This window comes from Eucalyptus grandis, chromosome 4 (assembly GCF_016545825.1).
Source record: "Eucalyptus grandis isolate ANBG69807.140 chromosome 4, ASM1654582v1, whole genome shotgun sequence".
NCBI classification, from domain to species: domain Eukaryota; kingdom Viridiplantae; phylum Streptophyta; class Magnoliopsida; order Myrtales; family Myrtaceae; genus Eucalyptus; species Eucalyptus grandis.
Genome location: NC_052615.1, coordinates 22307652 through 22316701, shown reverse-complemented (window position 1 = coordinate 22316701; position 9050 = coordinate 22307652). Strand labels below are relative to the sequence as shown.

Genomic DNA, 9050 nt, shown 5'->3' with positions numbered 1-9050 from the left:
TTTCTTTTCTTTTTGGAGAGAGAGAGAGCGCGGGAGAAGACGTACGTACATTTAGTTTCCAAAAAAATGTGTCTTCTCCTCTCTCATTCATTCATACGTCCCTCCATCCACGGGCCCTATTCCTGTGGGCTGGGCTTTTTTGGGCCCAACATGGGCGGACGGGCGCCTTAAGCCCATCACTAATAAAACCATTAAGGTCAAAAGCATAGATGGCGAGAGAGGGGACTTCGGAGGAGGAGATATGCAGAAGATGGAGGATTGGAGAAGATGAAGAAAGGAAGAAAAGAAAGTAAAAAGAAATTTAGAAAAGCGATACAAAAGAAAAATTGCAATGGACGAAATCACCCTTGGTCTAGTCATTTTTTTTTTGGTCGGGATTGGTCTAGTCATTGGTCAGCAAAGATTTAGGGGTCAGCAAGTTCGGACCGTTACTTAAGATTGAGTGGTCATTTCGGATCTTTAATTTGAGACAAAATCTTCTAGAGCCTTTTATGAGAAAATGAGTGTATTTTTTCTTCTTTAATTTCACTCCTGCTCTGTCTCTCTCACAGCAACCCACTCTCTCCTTTAAATGCACTGGCAGCTGACTCTTGACGCCTTCATCATTAGCAAGTCTTGCTCTACAGGAGAAATAAAACAGGCAGATGGAGAGAGAGAGCCAAGAAGAAGATGGGTTGTCAACAAGCTCTCTGCTTCTCGGCAACTATGGCGAATCCATGACTTCAAGTGATCCCTCGGTCACGCCTCTCCTCGTTTTCAGCACGTTGGTTGCCCTTTGCGGGTCTTTTGTCTCCGGGTGCACTGTGAGAATTATTGCATCAACTCTTTCGTTAATTGCGTGCAAGTAGTTTGATCACTAAAGAACCCAGATCTGTTTTCTGTCAAGCTGTCTTGCTTCTCTTCTTCTTCTTCTTCTTCTTCTTCTTCTTCTTCTTCTTCTTCTTCTTCTTCTTCTTCTTCTTCTTTCTTGTCTTTTTGGCAATCCCATCACAGGTTCTTCAAAGTCAAGCGAATTTAAAAAGAAAGGGAATTGCTCGGCTAATGTCTGTCTTTAGCAACTTTCGTTCTGATTCAAAAGTAGTTGTTTTTGTTTTTGGCATGCGTATGATTTTGCAACCAGCAAGATCTATGTCTGCAATTCTTGTTGAATATCTGGTTGATTTTTATTTATTTTTTGGTTGGGGGTGGGGGCGTGTGGAGAGCGAACGGGAATAATGTTGCAGAAGCACCTGTTGGGGATCGCATGGTTTAATAAACCCAAAGATATTATGCTGCCCTAGATGTTTCCAAAATAAGAATGTCTTAATTCGGACAACATTAAAAGACTCAAGTTGCTTCTTTAGGATCAATTAAGTTTGTTTTGGAAACTCAGTTTGGTAAAGAGACATGGAATTATTAGATTTCACCATTTGGATTGCATTTTTGAGAACGGACGCTTATGCAAAACCAATTTTCATTTTACTTAATTTATTTTTTCCGCTCTTGCCTCTATAATGTAATATCCTAGGCAACTCCTTTGTTTAGGTCATAGTTTCTCTTAATGTTACTCTCCATCAAGTAGAAGTTAACATGACTAGTGGCATATTTCTCTAATGCAGTCTGGTTATTCATCACCTGCCGAGTCGGGCATAATGGAGGATTTAGGGCTTTCTACAGCAGCGGTGAGTCTTGTCAAGCGTACACGCTACATGTCCAGTCCTGTCAAGCGTACATGCTACATGTCCTTTAGTGAATTGCTAGAAAGTACAATGAATTGCTGCCAATTTCAGTCAATTTTTTGTTCATTGAGATTCTATGTTGAACCTCTATTAACATCGTCTCCAATCTCATTTAAACAATTAGAATATATTTGAGTTTGAATTTGGACAAAACCCAACTCGAATTGGAGGATGTAGAGCGGTTGTAGTATATGAAGAATTTCAGCACTGTGGTATTTATTAGAAGTCATCAAAGTGGGTCATAATTTCTTGGGTTGACAAACTCTGAAGAAAAAAAAGGAAGATTCCCTCTTCAAGGCCGCTCGCGATCCATGTCCATCCTTTGAATGATGTTTTATTGTTGAGGGATTCTTTTTGTCTCATAGTAGTAGTACTTCACAACATGTGAAGTCTTGGAATGTCCTCAGAATATGTCTGCCACTTTATTCCAAACAGCAGTTTTGCTTTTCTCTTTTCTTTCTAGCCACAAGTTGGACTTGAAAAATAATTGTTTATTAGTCATGTCCTGGGGAGCTCTCTTTTGCGCACAAAAAGAGGAGATCAACTCTTTCTTCCGGCTTCCACTAGACAATTTGCCCAAATAAAATAAACGAAAGAAAGAAAGAAAGTTGGTGATCAGCTGTATTTGGTTCAGTATTTTCAAGAACCATTTAGCCTCCAAATCCATTGGAAAACGCTAAACTGTGAATAAACTTTTACTTCAATGCTAGCAGGGGACTAGTATTAGGCTTTCAATATTTAACCAAATACTGAAACTCATTTTTTCTTTCAAAATTACCCTCATTAAATTTTCAAAATTCCAATTTCATCCTTCATTATTATTATTTTTTAATTTAAAAGGACCAAACCCTTCAAAGGATCGGGGAAGGGCTATGACCGCCAACGAGTCACCCTAGTGTTGACGGCCATTGAGCAATATCAGGTGAGGTCGTGTGACCCAACCGAGACCGGGAGAGGGTCACGCGACCCGGCGAGGGCCGCCCCGAGGCCACAAGACCTAGGCAACAATCGCTTGTGTTGTGCGACCCTTCTTTTGAGGGTCGCCTAAGGTCATATGACCTTCGGTGGCCCTGGCTGGGTTGCTCAACCCTTTCTGGGAGGTCACCCGACATCGGACAACCTCGATCGACAGCCATTGGCGCTAGATTTAGCTTGCCGATAGTCATAGCCTTCGCCGAACCGTGAAGAAGGGTTTGGTCATTTTTTTTTTAAATAAATAAATATCCAAAGCCATTGCAAGAGTTTTTTTTTGACAAACACACATTCAACTCAAAGTCCATTTTGCAAAGAGGTTTAACCAAATACAATTTGCATTTCCCCCAAACAGCTTTGACTTTGAGCATTTGCTTTACATCAAAACTCATTTGCAATCTTAAACCAAACGCACCTTGAGTCGCAAAGGTGAGCAGAATGGGAGACTTCTCTTGTTTTTTAATAGAGGAGCCATTGTGGTTGAAGTGTGCCATTGAGTACCGAAGGAGAGGGATTGTTAATGTAAGTGCTCTTCACGTCGGTCTATTTTGTTCATTGGAGTAATTTGGCTAGTGTGAAGAATTTATGTAATTCTTTATGAGATTATAAAATTATCATTAGAATTATGAGCTAAATTCTGAGTGAATTATTAAGTGTAGGTGGGGTTTAAAAATAATGTTTGAGTGCTCGAGAGTAGTTGTAATATTCGTTGTATCACTTGATTTATTGTGGAATTCTATATTGCTTTTCCTATAAATGAAAGTCACACTAATCGAATCACATAAATCTAGTATCGACTTATTTCTTGCCCTGTGCATTTTATTCGATTGCTTCCTTTATTTACAACACAACTTTTTCCTAAAAAGCATGTTTGATGCCCGAAAACTCATTACTTAAAGGGCTAGCTAACAATAACTTCTTTTTATCTGGAACACCATCGATGAAGGGGAATTTGTGAGTCACGATTCAGGTTCTCTAACATTAATATTAACTTCTTTATCTGGGACACCATTGATGAAGGGAGTTTGCGAGTCACGATTCAGGTTCTCTAACATTAATATTCCCGATTTCTCATGTTACAGTACTCGCTTTTGGTTCTATGATAACAATAGGAGGGATGATAGGATCTTTGGTTAATGGGCGGATGACAGATATGGTGGGTCGCAGACGGGTAAGGCATTCTCTAGCCTTTCCAGCTATTCTTGGAATTTGAAGATCACATATGTTCAATGAAGAACCTGAAAAAAATCTCATTGAGCTCTCAATTGTGGCGTTCTGACGCAGACGATGGGGATTTCGCAAATATTTTGCGCTGCAGGATGGCTTTCTATAGCATTGGCCAAGGTTCGTGCTGTCTGTTTCCCTCTTCAGAACTTTCTTTGTTAGATTGTCGATGGCTTGACCCACGAAAGTTTAGTTCCATTACCTCCTGTCACGTTTATTAGATAATGTGTAAGTGCGAAAAGAATATCTTGAAAAGGCTGTGAAGCAGATAACGGTGTATTTCGTCTTAGCTCGCAGAATGTTTGGTGGCTCGATACCGGAGGCTATTAAATGGAGTTGGCTTTGGGATTCTAACTTATGTGGTAATGCAAAAACGTTCAGTTTCTTATCCTAACTGGTTTCTTGAAGACGTCGTTCATGATTTTGTGGCCAAACAGGTACCGGTGTACATTGCCGAGATAACACCCAAACATATCCGGGGAGCATTCACAACATTAAATCACGTAAACATTTTCTGGGCCACTGTAAAATGTTAATGGTGTCAACTCGATGCATTGCTTGTCAACCATCGCTTGGTCTTGTTGCAGCTTTTGTTGTACTGTGGCATTTCGTTGATTTACTTCCTGGGAACTATTGTGTCCTGGCGTATCTTGGCTTTGATAGGTTACTGTCTCAGTTCTCTTGTGCTTTGCTTTGTTATATTTACCTTGGAAACGTTAAAAGCTCACTGTCCATGATTTCATTTTCAGGTGGAATCCCCTGCGTACTTCAAGTTTTCGGTTTATTCTTCATCCCGGAGTCTCTAGATGGCTGGTGAGTTGTTAATGGATTGTATCAGGTGCTCATGAGGAGCCACGCAATGGCGTGATCATTTATCATTCTTAGTCAAAACCTAGTTTAGATTGTAGCCCATCTTTACTCTATGTAGCTTCATCCAATGGTGACGAATTAGGTCCAAATTTGTCATCCGATGGGACCGTTGGATGATTGAGTAACCATGATGATAAGGCTAACACAATAATCAAAAGGCAGTGAATCGGCTATTTTATGAAGATTAAAATTCTTTCTGTGGAAAAATCTTGCATATAGGCTTATGTAGAATGAGAAACAGTTATCCGAACACGAATGCTTCTATGAAATGGTAAAATAAAAAGGTTTGACGAGAAAGAAAATATTTCAATAAGATTTGTAGTGGTTCAACCTTTCACTTGACCTACGTCCACTTTTCCATATTTAGTACAACAAACAAGGTTGGGATTCACTAATAATCTCTAGAAATTAAAGCCCATAGATGGTGTTACTTCTGTACGAAATTCAATAGATAACACTACAGATAAAAACACCCCTAACACTATCGAGCATTTTATTTGCCTAGATTACAAGAAATACAACCTTCTCAAAGAATAACCATCGTTCGACACTCACTGGTATTTTTAAGCAGATTGATGTCTTCCAATTCTATACGGTTATTCACCATCTGTTAGTCCACCCAAGCTTTAACGAATCCCTCGTTTTACAGCTTGTTTACCTTTTCATAGGTCCTGGCTTTCGAAACCCTTTACGTACAACATCTTGTTCACATTCTGTAGAAGCAGAGCAACACCAACCTTCAAAAGTTCCCGTTTTACACACCTTCTGCATATTGGACTATGCATTTACAAGATAGTTCTATACAATGCATTTATTAGTAACTTTTGAATTATCTTGTCATCTTAAAATTCAACAATCTCCTTTTCTTATGTTGATAAAACACTCTGAATTCACCATGTAGATGTGTTCACGTGGTAAAATATTTAGAATTATGAGTGTGTGTAAAATAAAAAAATGAGTTTGCTATTATGCCTAAATAATGTCAAGGGTCTCCAGTCAAATGTTACAAGCATCCACCATATAAGTACCATTTTCACCTTTTCTTCCTGGATTGCTTGTAGTTCTACAAGAAAGAATCAATTCATTTCTTTTTTGACACCCAAATATATTCAGGGCCTTTCTTGTTAGAAGCAAAGATGAAGTTGCACTGATTTGCAAATTATTTTCTTGCCTTTCTTAGGACAGTTTTTCTTAAACTGGCCTTGTTCATTACTTTCTGAGCAGGATAAATATTGGGCTCCTCTTGGTTCTACAAAGTGAATTCTAAAATGAGATCGATATCCATGGCAGATTTCTTTAGTGTTTTTTTTCTTCTTGGAAAGGATTTCGATTTTCATGAGGTTCATACCTAATCCAGATTTCTCATAATATGGCATTTGACTAGATAAAATCTATTCAAGAGTTTCTGAACTCAAGAAAACTTTTTTGCAAATTTCAGTAAGTTCCTTTGTAACAAAAGCATTGTCCTTCTTTGTTTTGCTTTTACTTAGCAACTTCCTTCTGCAGAACCTCGAGTCCTTCCTTATGTAAAGCTTAATGGTCCTTTAACAGAGATATTTCTTTCTTTAGCTCAGCACTCTTTGACACATTCCTATTTCATTAAACATATCTTTTAGCATTTCGTGCCTCTCATCACGGGAAATTTCAGAAATCTACTATTGTCTTCCTCAAAATTGAGGTCTGCCATCATATAGAGATTCCCCCCCCTCCTTCTTTGTTGCGACTGGGTTCGCTCTGTGTGGCTCCAAGTTTGATCTTTAAGCTTTTTCTTCTTTTTCTTATATTTTCCGTTCTTTTCTTCCCACAGCAGACATTTATGCTTGATGTGTCCTGGTTTCTTGCAAAAAACATAATTTCTTTACCTATGAAGTCTGCTGTAATATAATGCGGAAACGGTAATGGATCTAATGAATAAATCAACACGAAATCACCAAAAAAAAAAAAAAATAATAATGAGAAATAATAAAAAACACCAAACATTTACATGGTTCGGTCTAAATGTCAATATCTTCACACACGAGGAGAACCAACAATAAATAATCTACTAATAATCGGAAAACAAGAGTTACAATCATTTACATGAGTGTTTTTCACACCAAGATTAAGCCCAAAGTAAATCCACAAGTATTATCTTACAATCTATCACAAAGCACTCACTTTGAAAACTCACAAAAGAAAATCAGATGCTCTGTTATTGCTCTACCGTATCTAATAGTAGAGTAGGATACATATATTAGGGAACCTATGCAAACTAGGAGAGTTGCTCAACCTACATACATATTTTCATCAATCGCCATCTTGACTCGATGTTTGAGTCAAGTCATAGTGGTCATTATCCATCAACCTCTCCTAATACCCATATAGATGCTCAATCATCACGGATGTCTATCAAGCCCAAGTTGAGCTCGAATTTGTTCCCAAGAGGAATGAACTTGGTCCACATGTATGTAGGATTCACCATTTCAAGAAACTTCTTCATAGTCACATCCTCTCTTGAAATGCTATAGCTAACACAAAAATTTCAATTACTAAAAAACTCGATTCTTCTCATGATATCTCCGACTTCTACCAAATACCACACAGCAATCGAATATCCCACACCAACATCACTAATCCAAGTCATTAGACAATACTGCCTTTTCAGCCCCTTTTGTAGTCAGCGTGTCTCTCAACACAACCATCTTCCAAATACAACACCATAACAAAAGCAAATGTGTAACTACTCAAAAATTGACCATCTTTTAGCTTCCTGCATAACCTAGGTTCACAAATCTAATTACTACCATACTACTTGAACTACATCCTATAAAATATACCTCAACATCCGTTGTCCCCAATAAAATTAGGGATCCACTTCATAGCATCACAATGTACACTTAGATTAATCATATGCATTATCCTAATTGCATGTAATAAATCAAGCCTAGTACTATCCATAACATCACTTAGATAACCAATAGTATTGGCATGTGAAGCATGGGACAAAGTGCTTTACCTCCATCCAAGTACATAATGACAAACTAGATAATTTATAATATGCAACAAGCATGGTACCTACAATTTTTTTAAATGTATGTTGAAAGGCCTTGACGTTTTTGATGTAACTCCCTCTAAGTCACTTGCAACATTCTAGCCATCTCTCTTTGTATGTCCATACCCAAAGTTGCCTCTATTGCACTCAAATTATCTATTTCAATATTTCTATATAGCTGTCACTCTATTGACTACCTTGAAGCTTCATCAAATGTAGTTATGCCTTTTGCTTTTTTGTTCAACTCCACCTTATAAGTCTTTTCATCATTTGTGGCAATCCCTATTCTTACCATTTATGCCTTCGCCAAACCTTGGGTTGTTAACAAGGCATGCATCTTAATACTCTACAACATAAAGGTGTTCCTCCCGTTGAACTTCTCAATCTCAAATTTTGTTCCAAACAAAATTTCAACAATAGAATTTCCATACAATGATTAGAAAAGCAAAAGCCCAAAATCAACTCTAGTAACCCTAACCTTGGCCCTAGCCACCAATTGTTTGTAATATACGAAAGAGCTAACAAATCCTGTAATTAAATCAACACGAAATCACTAGAGAAATAAACGATGAACAATAAAGAATACCAAAATGACATGGTTCGATCGAGTGTCAATACATTCTCCATGGGGAGAGCTAATAGAAATTAATTCATAAATAATGGGAGAATCAAAAAGTTACAATCACTTACACGCTTCAGTATTTCCCTTACTTAAATTAAGCCAAAGCAAAACCTACAAGTATTATCTTGCAATATCTCATGGAGAACTCATTTAGAAAACTCATAGAGAGAAAATTTTATTCTTCTCTTTGTTTGCTCTATTGTTATATACATATGAATGATGTTTTCATCTCACTCTTATGAACATTCCGTAGTTGCCTTGTATAATGTTTATTTTTGTCTCTCTAACTTGATATGTGCTCTCATATTCCACTCCGTCCAATATCACCTTTGTTGTTGTACATGATGAAACTCTATTAAATTTAGAAGGAGAAAGAGCATAATACAACATGTTAATGACTTTAGCAATCATGGCAAGTTGTCTTGTCTGCTCTTCGGAAATGGCTATAGGAGGTGGGACTACGGTTGGCTTTGCAAACATCAGTTAATGTTGCGGGGAGCCATAAGCACTAGGATTCTTTGTGGTGGTGTTTATGGTCCTCCTCTCTTGATGAAATTCCATGTCCATGGATTGTACAAAGACTTATCCTGCATTTCCAATATATATAAATAAA

The 9050-nt window shown here is 37.7% G+C and overlaps 1 long non-coding RNA gene across 1 annotated transcript; it reads left to right on the top strand.

Moving 5' to 3' along the window:
* The first annotated feature begins 3786 nt into the window (after nucleotides 1–3786).
* LOC120292809 lies at nucleotides 3787–4234 on the top strand. Its single transcript, XR_005550419.1, has 3 exons — nucleotides 3787–3861; nucleotides 3975–4034; nucleotides 4212–4234. It is a non-coding gene; the product is annotated as an uncharacterized LOC120292809 (long non-coding RNA).
* The last annotated feature ends 4816 nt before the right edge of the window (nucleotides 4235–9050 follow it).